The sequence below is a fragment of the Danio rerio genome, chromosome 20 (genome assembly GCF_049306965.1).
Source record: "Danio rerio strain Tuebingen ecotype United States chromosome 20, GRCz12tu, whole genome shotgun sequence".
Taxonomy (NCBI): domain Eukaryota; kingdom Metazoa; phylum Chordata; class Actinopteri; order Cypriniformes; family Danionidae; genus Danio; species Danio rerio.
The window spans coordinates 50,851,857-50,867,919 of record NC_133195.1 but is presented as its reverse complement, the minus strand read 5'-3'; the positions used below and the strand labels follow the sequence as shown (position 1 = coordinate 50,867,919).

Genomic DNA, 16,063 nt, shown 5'->3' with positions numbered 1-16,063 from the left:
TATTTATATTTAATGATCCCTAATACAAATAATGAATACATATGAATAAATATGTGCATTTTTAAGTGTTTTATATTTTATTTTTATTTAGATAAACACAATAATTATACACACATATTATGTAAACACAGATGTTTATTTGGGATGCATTTAATCACGATTAATCGTTTGACAGCCCTAAAACTTATAAATACATTATCTGAAAGTTGAATAAATAGTAATAGTAATAAAAAATAGTAATAAACTATTGTTTATTCTATCACATTATTATCATAAAAGGAAAATTAATATCCATTGGTGTATGTATGTGTTTGTTAGAATATGACATTATCTGTCAGAAATGCAACTATTTGAAATGCTGGAATCTGAGGATTCAACAAAATTTAACTACTGAGACTACTAACTACTATTGACTTTCAAAGGATAGTTCACCCAAAAATGAAAATGTCCTGTTAATTTACTCACCCACAGGTCATCCAAGATGTAGGTGTAGGATTTAAATTCTGACATGACTCATTTAAGTTCTTAAAATAAAGATGATAGACTTTTTAAGACCTGCAAAATCTCAATGTATGGGTGTCTTAAGATGTGAGCTCTGTACATGCACTGCACAAAACCCACTAATTAATTAAATCGATCTAAACCTTACTTTTGGGTTCTTAATTAAAATAAATAAAAATTTAAATAAAAATTTTAATAAAAATAAAAATTATTAAAAATAAAAACTTTTGTAGAGTTTAGATTTTGGTTTAGACTATTTAATTTAATTATAATTTTAAAAATACAACAACAACAACGTTTTTTATAAAAGTTCAGCTTAATTATCAAACTTGCTCCAAAAATGTGTTATAGTTGACAAAAAAATCCTTTGGGATTAATTTTTTATGAAATATAAATATAAAATAAAAATTGAACTCATAAAAAATGTCAGTAAAGGCATTTAAATATATATACATTTAAAATTCAGTAAAAGCTGTTATTTTGATCGTTCCCTGCATTGAAGAGTCATGCAAACACTAGCTTGTATATAAATATATAAAAAACAATCTACAGGCATAGATAAAATCAATAAAGAAAAACATACAAATTAAATAAACAGCGTTTTATTGCTTTCAGAGTCGTCAAACTGTATTCAGATAATACAGTAATTGAATAATCAAATGTAAAAATAATACTGCATAGTCTTTGTTTTTTTAAGCAATTTAATAAAAGAAAACGTTACTCATTTGTCAAAGTTACAACCAGTACAATATCTTATTCCTGAATGCTTTTAAAACCCTCACACAGTCACAGGCCTCAAAAAACACTTGCAAACTGATAAACTATAATCTAGACTCAACATTGCGTAACAACACACTTTATATAGTAAATTATAGTTAGACTTATAATAAACAATAATGCTAAAATTCAGCTTTGGAAAACATGAATAAATCACATTTGAAAACATTATAGTAGCAAAAACAAATAAAATAAAAATCTAAGTTTTACAGATGTTACTGCATTTTTAATCAAACAAATGAAGAAGACTTCTTCCAAAAACATTAACACGTTTAATCAAGCGTTGTTAATTTGTCAAAGTTACAAATGGTAGAATTTATTATGCCTGAATGCTTTTAAAACCCTCACAGAGTAACAGACCTCAAAAAACACTTGCAAAATGATCAATTATAATCCAGACTCAACACTACATATACTGGGGATGTGACTATTGTGAACGATCATGTTGCGATATCATGTTGCTGAAACAATATATTGTGCAGCCCTGAGAACAGAATTATATTAAGTAATAATGCTAAAATTGTTTTCAATCAAAGCAAAAAATTACATTTGAAAACATTATAGTCTAAAATAATAATACAATAAAGTCGCAATTTTACAGTTGTTACTGTATTTTTATTTTTAAAAAATTAATAAGTCTCCTTTCAAAAACATTAACACATTTAATCAATCGGTGTTGATTTGTCAAAGTTACAAATGTTACAATTTCTTAGCCCTAAATGCTTTTAAAACCCTCACAGAGTCACAGGCCTCAAAAAACTATGTGACTATTGTGAACGACCACGTCGCGATATCGATGCTGAACACATTTATGTGCAATTAATCGCAATCGCAAAAAAGATCGCAACTTAAGCACACGCAATTTCTAAATCGCAAAAGGCTGCAATTTTTATCTATTAATTTATTTCGAATTTTATTCAGAATATGTTCTTGTGCGCATGATATTAATATGTCAACCAATCAGAGCTGACGTAGCGCACTGGGCAAATATAGCTATTATGTCAACCAGCTCACTCTGCGCATGACAAAGTTGAGTGGGAGAACCGAATAGGTGAGCAGGAGGAAAGAGCATAAAATATGGATGCAGGTCAAAATAAAAATGATTTGGTGCCAAGAAGAAATTCAACGACAGTCATTTTGGAGTATTTTGGATTCAGGAGAGAGGATGTGTCACAAAGTAAGGCAATTTTTAAGACTTGTGAAATTATGATTCCAACAAAACGGAGCAATACTACAAATCTGATCCAACACTTAAAACAGTGTCATAAAAAACTGCATGATCAATGCATCTCGACAAAGTTCATCGAAACAAACAAAAGCACACATCAAAGCCAGCCCAAACAGACTAAACTAGTATCTATTGATCAAGCATTTGCAAGCGCCGTGCCTTATGGGAAAGGGTCAAAACGGCATAAAGAAATTACTGACTCAGTAGTTTTGTTTTGCACTTCTTGTGCACTGAATGCATTTAGAATGTATGTAGCTTGTTTGAAAAAGCAAAAACAGTTGCCAAAATCGCAAATAAAATCGCAATCGCAACATTCGTTCGTAAAATCGCAATATGATTATTTTGTCCATATTGCACAGCCCTAATTTATATTGTTGAGCCTTAGACAACAAAGTTATATTAGTAATAATGCTAAAATACAGCTTTGAATTACAGGAATAAATCACATTTTAAAACATTTACAGTCGAAAATACTAATACAATAAAGTCGCAATTTTACAGTATTTTTATTTTAAAAAATGAATAAGTCTCCCTTCAAAAACATTAACATGTTTAAACAATCATTGTTGATTTGTCAAAGTTACAAACGGTACAATTTCTAAGCCCTGAATGCTTTTAAAACCCTCACACAGTCACAGGCCTCAAAAAACTATGTGACTATTGTGAACGACCACATCGCGATATCGATGCTGAACACATTTATATTAGAGCTGTGCAATTAATCGTAATCGCAAAAAAGATCGCAACTTAAGCACACGCAATTTCTAAATCGCAAAAGGCTGCAATTTTTATCTATTAATTTATTTAGAATTTTATTCAGAATATGTTCTTGTGCGCATGATATTAATATGTTAACCAATCAGAGCTGACGTAGCGCACTGGGCAAATATAGCTATTATGTCAACCAGCTCACTCTGCGCATGACAAAGTTGAGTGGGAGAACCGAATAGGTGAGCAGGAGGAAAGAGCATAAAATATGGATGCAGGTCAAAATAAAAATGATTTGGTGCCAAGGAGAAATTCAACGACAGTCATTTTGGAGTATTTTGGATTCAGGAGAGAGGATGTGTCACAGAGCAAGGCAATTTTTAAGACTTGTGAAATGATTATTCCAACAAAACGGAGCAATACTAGAAATCTGATCCAACACTTAAAACAGTGTCATAAAAAACTGCATGATCAATGCATCTCGACAAAGTTCATCGAAACAAACAAAAGCACACATCAAAGCCAGCCCAAACAGACTAAACTAGTATCTATTGTTCAAGCATTTGCAAGCGCCGTGCCTTATGGGAAAGGGTCAAAACGGCATAAAGAAATTACTGACTCAGTAGTTTTGTTTTGCACTTCTTGTGCACTGAATGCATTTAGAATGTACGTAGCTTGTTTGAAAAAGCAAAAACAGTTGCCAAAATCGCAAATAAAATCGCAATCGCAATATTCGTTCGTAAAATCGCAATATAATTATTTTGTCCATATTGCACAGCCCTAATTTATATTGTTGAGCCCTAGACAACAAAGTTATATTAGTAATAATGCTAAAATACAGCTTTGAATTACAGGAATAAATCACATTTGAAAACATTTACAGTCGAAATACTAATACAATAAAGTTGCAATTTTACAGTATTTTTATTTTAAAAAATTTATAAGTCTCCTTTCAAAAACATTAACACGTTTAATCAATTATTGTTGATTTGTCAAAGTTACAACCCTCACACAGTCACAGGCCTCAAAACACTTGCAAAATAGCCAAATATAATCCAGACTCAACAATGCATATCTTTGCGATGTGACTATTGTGAACAATCACGTTGCAATATCAATGCTGAAACAATATATAGTGCAGCCCTAAACAACACAGAAATATAGTAAGTAATAATCCTAAAATTCAGCTTTGAATCACAGTAAAAAAAAAAATCACATTTCAAAACATTACAGTAGAAATTACTAATAAAATAGAGTTTTGTTACTGTATTTTTAATCAAACAAAATAATAAGACTTCTTTCAAAAACATTATTACGATTAAAGTATGCAGGAATATGAGATTATGACTCTACTGTAACGCATGTGTGTGTGTGTGTGTGTGTGTGTGTCTGGTTCTCAGCAGTGCTGATGTCCAGCAGATGTATATCTTTGGCGACGGCAGTCCTTAACACTGATCGGTTGAGACATTGCTTCATGGAATGAGATGCTCAGCAGTGTGGACAGCGTATATGTGTGTATGTGTGTGTGTAAAGTGTTTGAGAAAGTCTTTCTCCCCCTGCGTGTGTGTAAGACGAGGATGTCTTGTGAAAGGCCCATCTGCCCTGGTGTCTGCCCACCAGTCACACTGCCAGCGCAGGCATCGCAGCGGACGCCTAAACTCTCTGTGACAAGGACCCCTAGAGTGCAGAGTGCCACCCAACATAAACAACACTGGCACTGCTCTCACATATGACAGCCTGCGTGTGCGACTCACTGCGTCTTTTTACCTCTTCAATGACTTTCAGTTTTTTTAATAATCATGTATTTCATTGTAAATAATTGTAAATACATATAATGTAAATCATTTTAAAGTCATATTGAACTAATTCTTATGAATTATATGCGCAAATGATTATTGCTTTTTTAATTAACGTGCATGGGTGAGTTTTAATGCAAATAACTCCTCCTCTATCTATAAAAAAACATCTCTTTTCTGATTGGTGTTTACTGGTGTGAGGGCGGGATCAACCAGTCACTTACATAAGATCTGCCAAATGCAAACCACAACCATCTAATTAATTCCTGATAGACAAAAACAAGTTGTTGTTTTTTTTTTTTTACAATTTTTCTTGTTTGACAAGCTATGTGGTTTTGTTTTTTCAATTTTGAATGGAGCTATGCGAGACATTGCTTTATACTCTGGCTGCACAATATTTGTCTGGTATGATTTAGAGCTGCACGATTCTGGCTAAAATGAGAATCGCAATTTTTGTTTTGGTAAAAATAAAGATCATGATTTTCTAATGATTCTGTAGATGTAAAATAAAGGTTAATATGAGTGGGCTGCTATTATTTTATATTGTTATTTCTCAAACATAAGGTAAAAAAAACTATAATAATATTATCTGTCGGCCTACTGTTGGTAAAAATCAAAGACTGTAAAATATATGGACGTAGTATCCGTGACGTCACCCATAGGTTTCTAAAGAGCACAAAAGAAGCCACAAGTAGGCGCGGCCAACCATCGCCATTTTGTTCGTGCGTCATCACACCCACGGCGGGATACCAAACAAGGGCAAAGAGGTGGAGAGTGAGCGGAGCTACAGACACCTGCTGGCATTTAGCTTGGACCTGGTTCAGACACACTTTACTTTGGGAGAACGCTTAATACTTTATCACCTGTGACTCATTTGTGTTCTGACCACTTGTGCTTGGTTGTACACTATATCAATAAAGTGTTTAGACTTTTAAAACCACTGCTGTAATACATTGAGCCGCTAAACATTGTTCTTATGCCGTTTTTCAACAGGAGGAAAACGCGAATTACTTCCAAACACTTCAGGTATAGTCTATGTTAGTTAATGTAAGACTATTGATGAAATCCAGCATAACACTGTATGACAACGGTTCAGATGACTGTTCTAGAGCCTACAGCTAATCAATCTGACAGATTCTGGAGTGCATTACAGCTCTAAATATAAATATAAACGATAAATGATCTTAAATAAAACAAATACATGTATAGAGATGGTATATAACTTTACTCACATGGGAAACGGAGGGCACGTAAATGGTTTGTGAGCACAATTAAGTGCACTCAGCATGCCATGCCATCTAATAATTGTAGGAAACAAGTCCAAAAGACAGTCGACTGTGTAAAGCCACATAAAACAACACAGAAATACGATAAATATGCAGAGTTCAGTGGCTATTCTGCAGGATTCAGCTGAGGTGACGTGACGGCGACCAAGACCTAGCTGTCACTCAAGTGGCCACGCCCTTAATTATGCAAACTTAATATAACTTAATATAAAGGAAACGGATGAGTTATAAAAAAATTCACCCCCTCACAGTTGTCATGAAGGGTAATATTAGCTGTATTAACCAAAATCTTTCTTTGTACCAGGCTGTAAACACCTTTTTTTTCTGCTGTAAAGTTGGCCATTCTAACAGTGGGCTCAATTGAAATTTGCTCTATTTTGGAGCCAGGAGCGGCCAGGACTAGCGGAATTTCGGATGAATTGCAGTTTTAGTTACTTCCGTATTGGCTTCCTGAGGGAGAGCGGGAGGTTGCCGCTTGGTAAAAATGCCAAATTTTCTATAGACTTGGAATGGTGGACTTGAACAGACTTTAAGTTTGTCTTGGTCATTAATGCACAGTAAAGTGATGACATCAGAATATAGATATTCATAATTGATCCTTTGCTAAGCCCCGCCCTCTGTTACTGTTGCTACGCCTGTCAAGCTTTCGTGCCTGGCAAGTCGTTTTCAATGCGTGTGCGCCGGTGTCAGACATTTGGCATATAATTAGTAATTTTTGGCAAACAGGTGAGATATCCGAGAAAGGACAAAAAAGGACTGCAGTATGCATTACAGGAGTCTATTCAACACATAATAGGTGACCGATTAGAGAAGAATTAAATCAAAAATGAAGCTAGCTTAGCCTAGCCGCCTCATACGCTGACCATTCAACAGCTTAGTTCATGCACAGCAGGAGAGGTGAAATTTAAAATAATCTAATGATAACTAATGAAACCATGATTTCTCTATTTTTAGCCAAAAAGCCAAATAAAATATTGTTGTGCAATGAAATATAGCGTTACTAACTGACGAGGAAACATGCATGACAGTGCTTCTACATTATTCATTCATAGAAAGAACAGCCAGAAAAGGGAAACTGATGAATTTGTGCCAAATATTAGCATCCAATGTTAACCACAACAATGTAATGTAATGTGTATTTATAGAGCATTTATTGTGTATGGTCATACACCCAAATCGCCTCACAATCATAAGGTGGGGTTTCTCCACACCACCACCACCAGTGTGCAGCATCTACTTGGATGATGCGACGGCTGCCACAGGACAACGGCGCCAGTGCGCTCACCACACACCAGCTATTGGTGGAGTGGAGAGACAGTGATAGAGTCAATTTGGGACTTTGGCCAGGACACTGGGGTTACACCCCTGCTCTTTCACGAGAAGTGCCATGGGATTTTTAATGACCACAGAGAGTCAGGACCTCGGTTTAACGTCTCATCCGAAAGACGGCGCCCACTGACAGTGTAGTGTCCCCTTCACTTTTACTGGGGCATTAGGACTTACACAGACCACAGGTTGAGCGCCCCCTGCTGGCCTCACTAACACCACTTCCAACAGCAACCTTGTTTTTCCCAAGTGGTCTCGCATCCAGGTACTGACCAGGCTCAGCCCTGCTTAACTTCAGTGAGTAACCGGTCTTGGCCTCTCTGGTTTAGGAAAGGCTTTCCTTCTCAAACCAGCCATCTCAGTCCCCAGTGAAAAGTTTTTTCATCAGCAGGGGACGTTGTATATGTGCGAAGATCTCAGCTTATGCCAGAAAACAGAGATTTGCTGAAATTTCTTTTAAAAATGTAAAATCCCAGCACAATCAAAGTTTTAGTTTGTCTATATTAATGAGTCTTCTTTAGTTTTTATAATTCTTTTTTTATTCGTTTTTTTTAAATAGCAATTTAGTTATGGCAGAAAATCTATTATTTAGCAAAAAACGATTTAAGAAAAAATAAAAGTAATTAAGAAAAAAATGAAAGGGCTCCTGTTAGCCGTAAATTTGTTCCAAAAATTTTGCTAAAAAAATCATGATTAAATCGTGAATTGTGAGCCAGGTGAATCTTTATATCCGTAGTAAATACCTTTTTTAGTGATGAACCGAAAATTCTGGACTGGACTCAGCATCTCAGAAGCGCAATGACGTTTTATGTTGGCCTACTGCCCTCAAGGGTATTGGCACTGACTGTATATTCAATTTGACACCTAGCGCTACCTCACGCCAATTTGTAACTTTTTTATTTTAGTGGCTAATTCGTTTGAATGGAATTCGATATTAATCGGTACTGAAATTTTACAAATGTCCGTTTCCCGCTTATATTTGTGCGCTGTTGATATGCATTCTTAAACACAGCTTAATTGCCATTGTGTGCACATGTAACACCGCCGGTCCTACACAACCCAACCCGATCTAAGCTGGGATCGAACTGGCAACCTTCCACATGGGAGTCGGTTGCTCTACCAAGAAAGCTAAAGACCATGGCCTATTGCGTCTGTCGCTAAATCACCTTTAGAGGTCAGAGGAGTGAGGTTTACCTGCACAACACTCACTAGCTGGCCTCCGTTACACTCACATATTATCGTTCCATATGAAAAATAACTACAGAGATTGCATTTTTCCCATATTACACAGCCCTACATCAATGAGAATCTATCAAACCAAGCACAGTGGGCATGCTTGTTTTCCTCTCCATAAATCTGCAATAATTTGAGTATGGAGACTGACATATGATTAAGCAATCAAGTAACCGTGCTCTTATAATTGACCTTAATAAAAGTATACCAGTGAAGCAAAGTGGTGTTGATATTTATTAATTAATTTTTTGTTTGTTTACATAGCTTAAAAATGTCTGATTTGTTTAAAGCGACAGTCAAAACATGGATGTTCACTTTCAGAAGTCAATGCTTTCTTTCTCCTGAAATAATATGAAACATATGTTGGATATAACATGCTTTAAAACATTGCTTATCGTATTTTTCTTCAATATTGCACAGCTCTAAATCAAGCCTTTACACTGTATCAGAATTCAGTAAACTGTAATGTGAATTTGTCTTATTTTTTTCTCTCTGTCTTTATGTGTGCGTAATCGATCTTGATAAAACTATACCAGTGGGGCAAAGTGGTGGTGATATTTATTTATTTTTGTTTGTTTACATTGCTTAAAAATGTATTAATTGTTTAATGCGACGGTAAAACATGTATGATCACTTTCAGAAGTCAATGTTTTCTTTCTCCTGAAAAAATATGGAACATATGCTGTATATGACATGCTTTAAAATATTGCATATCCTACGTTTAAAATATATAATAATCACATTTTTCTACAATATTGCACAGCCTGTACTGTGTATCAGAATTCAGTAAACTGGAATGTCATTTTGTCTTTTTTTCCCCTCCTCGTCTTTATGTGTGTGTGCGTGTGATTTGCACATTCAGGTCATTCTCTGTCAGTCTCTGTCTGAACTCTGATTGACAGCTGCAGTCATGATCCCTCGGGGCAGCTTACTTGCTCCTACATGCATCTCTCTCTTTCTCTCTCCATCAGTCCATCCTTTCCTCATTTCCCTCATTCCCTAACTTCCTCTCTATCTCTCCGACACATAAACTCAGTTTCTCATGTCAGACAGTGATTGATATATTCCTGTATTTACAGCAATCAGCTCTACACTTGTGCCATCGTAAAACACAGGTTCTTAGCCATTTTACTCAAGTCCCACTGGGAAAATTCATCATAATTAAGAAACCAAGGGACCTGTAAAACTAAGGCAAGCTAATTATATTAAGATATCAATTAAAACTGGCCCAATATTTAAATGCAAAACAATGCAGCTCAATTATCAAATGTAAAACAATGCATGTCACAATCAAGCATGGCAATGACGTGATATCTTTGTGCATTAAAAATATAAACGATGATTTTAAAAACTAAAAGTAGAATAATTTACCACCAAGTGAATTACAGCATAAGAATGTGTGTGTATGTGTGTGTGTGTGTGTATATATGCCATGAAGTATTTTGCAGTACTTTAAAAATACAGAAAAATGTATCTGTCGATGTTTGTTTTCAAATTATTCGATTTGATTTACCAAAGTCACACAAGTGGTAATATCACATCTGTCACATCCATATTGAAGAGATGTCACATCCATAACAAAGCTTTTCCCTCATCAATGCAAAAATTCAATCAATCGTGTTTGTTCTATAGAGAACCAATTCTTATTCTTTTGATTATTATTATTTATTTTGGGTTGTGCAGTTTAGTTCACAGAGTTTCTACAAAGTATGTTGAATTGAAATATATACTGTAAACCCACAGACTTTTTTTCCATAACGCATGTTTATTTTTTGCATTTAAAAAAAAAAAAAATGTTTACAGATTGATGTTTTTCTGTTTCCATAACTCTAGTTGTTTTGGAAAATATAAACAGAAGTTTCAATATAATGTTATCATAAACTTTCTATGTGAATTCATGTTTTGAGTTTTTACTGCAAATGTCACATTCATAACGCTGGAATTGCCCATATAATATATATATATATATATATATATATATATATATATATAGAGAGAGAGAGAGAGAGAGAGAGAGAGAGAGAGAGAGAGAGAGAGAGAGAGAGAGAGAGAGAGAGAGAATGTAAAAACATTGATCTTGGGAAGTTAGACAGAGCATTAAAAAACATTGTTGTTAAAAGTTGGGGTCCATTCAATTTTTTTTTTTTTTTTTTTAGATCTCACAAGCTTAATTTACGTCATTTATTTGATAAAAATATAGAGTTTTTAAATGCTATATAATAATGTGGTGGAAATACGAATTTAGTCAGCGTCACACAATTTCCAAATTCTATTTTTGTAATATTAGTAATACGGTTTTGTTATTTCACGAAGAGTTAAAAAAAAAACACTGGGAGTCCTAAGGTAATGTGTTTATAAGTCGATTAATTCGTTCTTACCGAATAAAAGTAATAATTTATTTAAACAAAAAAAACCTTATTGACCCTAAAAGTAGGCTATTTTTGATATTGCCACTACTTAACAAAATAAACACTTAACGTTACAAAGTTAGCAAGTTAGCACATATGCACATTTCGCGAAGCAGCGTCTCACCTGCAGCAGCTCTCAATCTCAAGTTGTTCCTATGCTTAACGTATTCTGCAGGTTTGCTTTCTAATCCAGCTCACTGGTAAATAAAATTCACATCGTCTCGGTTTTATTTTGTCCGTCTTGGAACGTACAGGCCTGAACGTTCCCGTTTACCGGGTGAAAGAATGCTATCCAGCGATTCAGTGAGTGAATGAACTACCCAAGTGATTCATCATGATACGTGAACCGATTCAGCCCGTTATGATAATTCGTTTAAACCAAACGCGCCATGGAAAAGAACCGAATCAAACAGACTCAACTGATTCATTCACTGCTGACGTTGCTTTTGTTTCAACTGTCCAAATTATTCATTTTGATTCGTGAACCGATGTAGAACCAATTTAAAATGACGATTCATTAATCAGGATTCTTTTATCGCCGTTTTTATTATGATTAGACGACAGATATTCACGATATAACTTATGAAGTGTAGTGAGGGAAAATATGCTCAGGTGAATGGCAATCTTTCTCCCTTTTTCATTTAGTTGCCAAATTACCGCAAATATAAAGACTGTTGAAATACTGTGAGGGAAAATTATAGCCTACTCGGGTCAGTAAATGCCAATGTTTTTTAATTTAACAAGAAATCGTCAGTAAAATTGAATATTCCATGGCTTATGATGTTTTTTGGGATGTTGTTAGCATAAGCTACTAAAGTGTTTTTCATCTGTGTAATTTTCTTTCAGTGAACTATCCAAATGATTCATCCTGATTCCCGAACCGATTCAGACAGTATGCTTGTGTTTCATCAGGATTCTTTTATGGCTATTAATTCAGACACATCGGACAGAAATACAAGGAATTATAAGGGAATCATATTCTATAAGGTCAGTAAATACACATTTTTCTGTTAAAGATTTGGCTAAGGTTTTTAAATAGCCAACTGTTTGTAACCTACAATCAATGAAATTGAAAAATTAATTATTATTATTCATGATTATTTTATCTTTTCTTTACAGTGGACAGAAAACAAAACAAGACATACATTAACAGGTCTGGTAAAATATTGTGAAGAGAAATTCTCCACAGGTAAGTAGATAACAATCTTTCTCATTTTTACAAGTAACTTTCAGTAAATTTTTAGGAAGGCCTGTGAGCTTTTGTAGCATCTTGCAGTTGTCAGTGAACTGCCCAATTGATTGAGAGGGGTCTGGATGCAGACCTGGTGTATAGTGCAATCTGAGCTGCATCCAATGTTAATGCGCTCACCTAACCCCACCCCTAACCCTACCCATGACAGTGACGTCACTCACTCCATTGAGTGCATTGTGTCTGACAATCTCAGCTTGCATCATAAAGGCTGCATCCAGACACTATTGAAATGATTAACAAACTGGATTAAACTGTTATGATAAACTTTAGACCAACCCATGAAAAAATCATCTACTTAAAATAGTTATTTATTATTTGCAATTGTTTATCTCCATTTCTGTTCATGAAAAGTGTTGGGGGTAATCCATTACAAGTTACGTAATAATATTACTTTTTTAAGTAACAAGTAACGGATTATTCAAAATTAAGTAATAATATTTGAGTTACTTTTTAAGAAATGTATTGCAAGGTACTTTTTAGTTTATTTAATTTGCTCTTTTAAAAAATAAACTGCTGAATTAAAATGATCGTAGTCACATTGAATTGCACACGCATTAACAGAATGCAGGAACAGGCAGAAAGGAAGATAGCAGAGCCTTACACTTCTGCAACGTAAAAATTATTTTTATTTTGACCACATGGAAGAAAAGGAAAAGAGGATTATCTGAATGAACAGATTTTACTTTTTATTAAGACTAAAAGAACAAAAGTAGCAAATGTATTGCTTCAAACTTTCATTAATCTGTATATACAGCATGTACAGCTCTGGGATAACATTATCCTACATTAATTACAAAGCTCCTCTTTAAAAAAATAAATAAACCCTGCAAGTTCTGAAAGAGATCAAGCCTCAGCCAGGTCAGAAAATGTAACGCAAAAGTAACATAACGTCACGCATTACTTACCATAAAAAGTAACCAAGTAATGCAACTAGTTATTTTGTCAATATATGTCAAACTACTCAATATTGTAATGCATTATATATATACATACATATAGTTGAAGTCAGAATTATTAGCCCCCCTTTGAATCTTTTTTTCTTTTTAAAATATTTCCCAAATTATGTTTAACAGAGAAAGGAAATGTTCACAGTATGTCTGATTTTTTTTTTTCTGGAGAAAGTCTTATTGTTTTTTTGTTTTGTTTTTTGGGCTAGAATAAAAGCAGTTTTTAATTTTTAAAAAAACATTTTAGGGACAAAATTATTAGCCCCTTTATGCAATTTTTTTTGATAGTCTATACAATGACTTGCCTAATTAACTTAATCTGCCTAGTTAACCTAATTAACTTAGTTAAGCCATGAATATTACTTTAAGCTGTACAGAAGTGTCTTGAAAAATATCTAGTCAAATGATATTTACTGTCATCATGGAAAAGATAAAATAAATCAGTTATCAGAAATGAGTTGTTAAAACTATTATGTATTGAAATGTGTTGAAGAAATCTTCACAACGTTAAACAGAAATTGGGGTACAAAAGTAAACAGGGGGCTAATAATTCATAAGGGCTAATAATTCTGACTTCAACTGTGTGTGTGTATGTATGTGTGTATATATATATATATATATATATATATATATATATATATATAATAAAAAAATTATATATATATATATATATATATATATATATATATATATATATATATATATATATATATATATATAAACAGAAATGACCATTTCTTACATTTTACAGTATCGATATAAACTTTACTCATTAATATGTGATCATATTTTTTACTTTATTTAGAATTTCTGGGCAGATGTTTAATGAAAAATGTATTGAAATAAATAATAATAAAATATAAAACACTTTTCAAAAACAAATGATTACTGGTCCAACATAAAAATAAAAATGGCTAATGCTAAATGTAAACATTTCAAGCTTACAACTTTCTCATGATGCTGTTATATGTTTCCATCTCCAACCCCATAATGGCGTGTAATATTGGCCCTCATAAAATTGAGAAAAAGGATCACCTTAACCAATGTATTTTGTTACACCATGATAAACGAGTACGAGTACACTTTTTATTTTGTCAATTTAATATACAATGGGAAAAATAGGTATTAAACCCAATTTTTCTCAGAAACATATTTCTAAAGGTGCCGTTGACTTGAATCTTTCCCCGGATATTGGTAGCAACCACAGAAATTCATATACGCAAAGAAAACAAATCTAATCAGTTTACAAATGAAGTTATGTGTAATAAAAAAAAATGACGCAGGGAAAAAGTATTGAACACATGAAGAAAGGGAGGTGTAGAAAGGCAGTGAAAGCACAGCCAAGGAAACTCTTAAATGCTTTCAGAGAAAGAAAATCAGGCTGTAGAATGGCCCAGCCAATCACCTGAGCTGAATCAATACAAAATAGAGCTCAGATTTGATAGACAAGACCCACAGAACCATCAAGATTTTAACAGACTGGTAAAGTCTGTGAAAACTAGCACCTGAGCAATGCATGTGACTTCATTCTCCATATGAGATGCATATATAAGCTGCCATCACCAAGAAAAGCCTTTAATAAAAAGTATTAAATATGTTTCAGTAGTTCAGCTCTTTCTCCTTGTGTCATTTCATTGTTATTACACAGATTCTTTTTTTTTGTTTGTTTCATTTTTATGTTTGTATTGTTTGGGTTTTTACCAAAATCTGGTTCAATTCCATGACATAGCTCCTTCCCAGGAAAAATACATGGCATTTTCAATACTTATTTCCCCCACTGCATAATGCCATATTGCACAGCCCTAGTTGCTAAGGTGTGTGATCAGCCTTACTAGTTGCCAGGGCATTGCTTCACCTTTTTATTGTCATTTCCCCCCCACATCCGTTTTATGGTCTGTTAGCCCAAAATGCTAATCTAATCACTTGGAAAAGTTGTACACTTACTTTAATGCTGAGGATTATAAGTTCGCTCAAATCCCTAACCCAGAGTATCAGCAAAAACGACAGTGATACTTACCTTAGCAAACACTTCTTACAAGTGTGTATGTTTAAGAGGAGCACTGAATGTGTGTATGATCAGGCTAGTGTGTGTGTGTGTATTTGAGTAGGTGTGTCTAATGTCTTAATAAGAGCTCCTTCACGCTGCTCTCTGTTGTTTGTGATGTGTAATTGTCTCGCTGTGCTCAGGGTGAGAGTCCGATCTGAATCCGGAGCGTTACGAGAGCCGTAGTCAATTCTGCTGTTAAATCCGTTAAGAGCCGAAAATTAATTACCTCACCAGAGCAGGAATGAATCCAAAAAGCAGGAGCCCGTGTGAGGAGACGCGGAGACGGCGAACAGAAGGAGGTGAAGGAACGCTACGAGTCACCAGACTTCACGTTAAGCTTGACTGACTAATTATTGCTTATAATTTGCGTTTGGATTAATTAACTAATTAGCTGGGAATGTCTGAAGGCGTAGTGCAGTCTGTGCATGTCAGACTGAAGACTTTAATTATTGTGATATTTTTAATTAGAATCTGCAGCTGAGTGAGACACACGTATACACTCAAATCACGCATATATGCACAAACTAACACACACACACACACACACACACACA

The 16,063-nt window shown here is 34.2% G+C and overlaps 1 long non-coding RNA gene across 1 annotated transcript in view; it reads right to left on the bottom strand.

Annotated features, from left to right (window-relative positions):
• Window positions 1-16,063, bottom strand: part of LOC141379459 (uncharacterized) — a 169,772-nt gene that overhangs the window by 44,930 nt on the left and 108,779 nt on the right. The window lies entirely within an intron of this gene.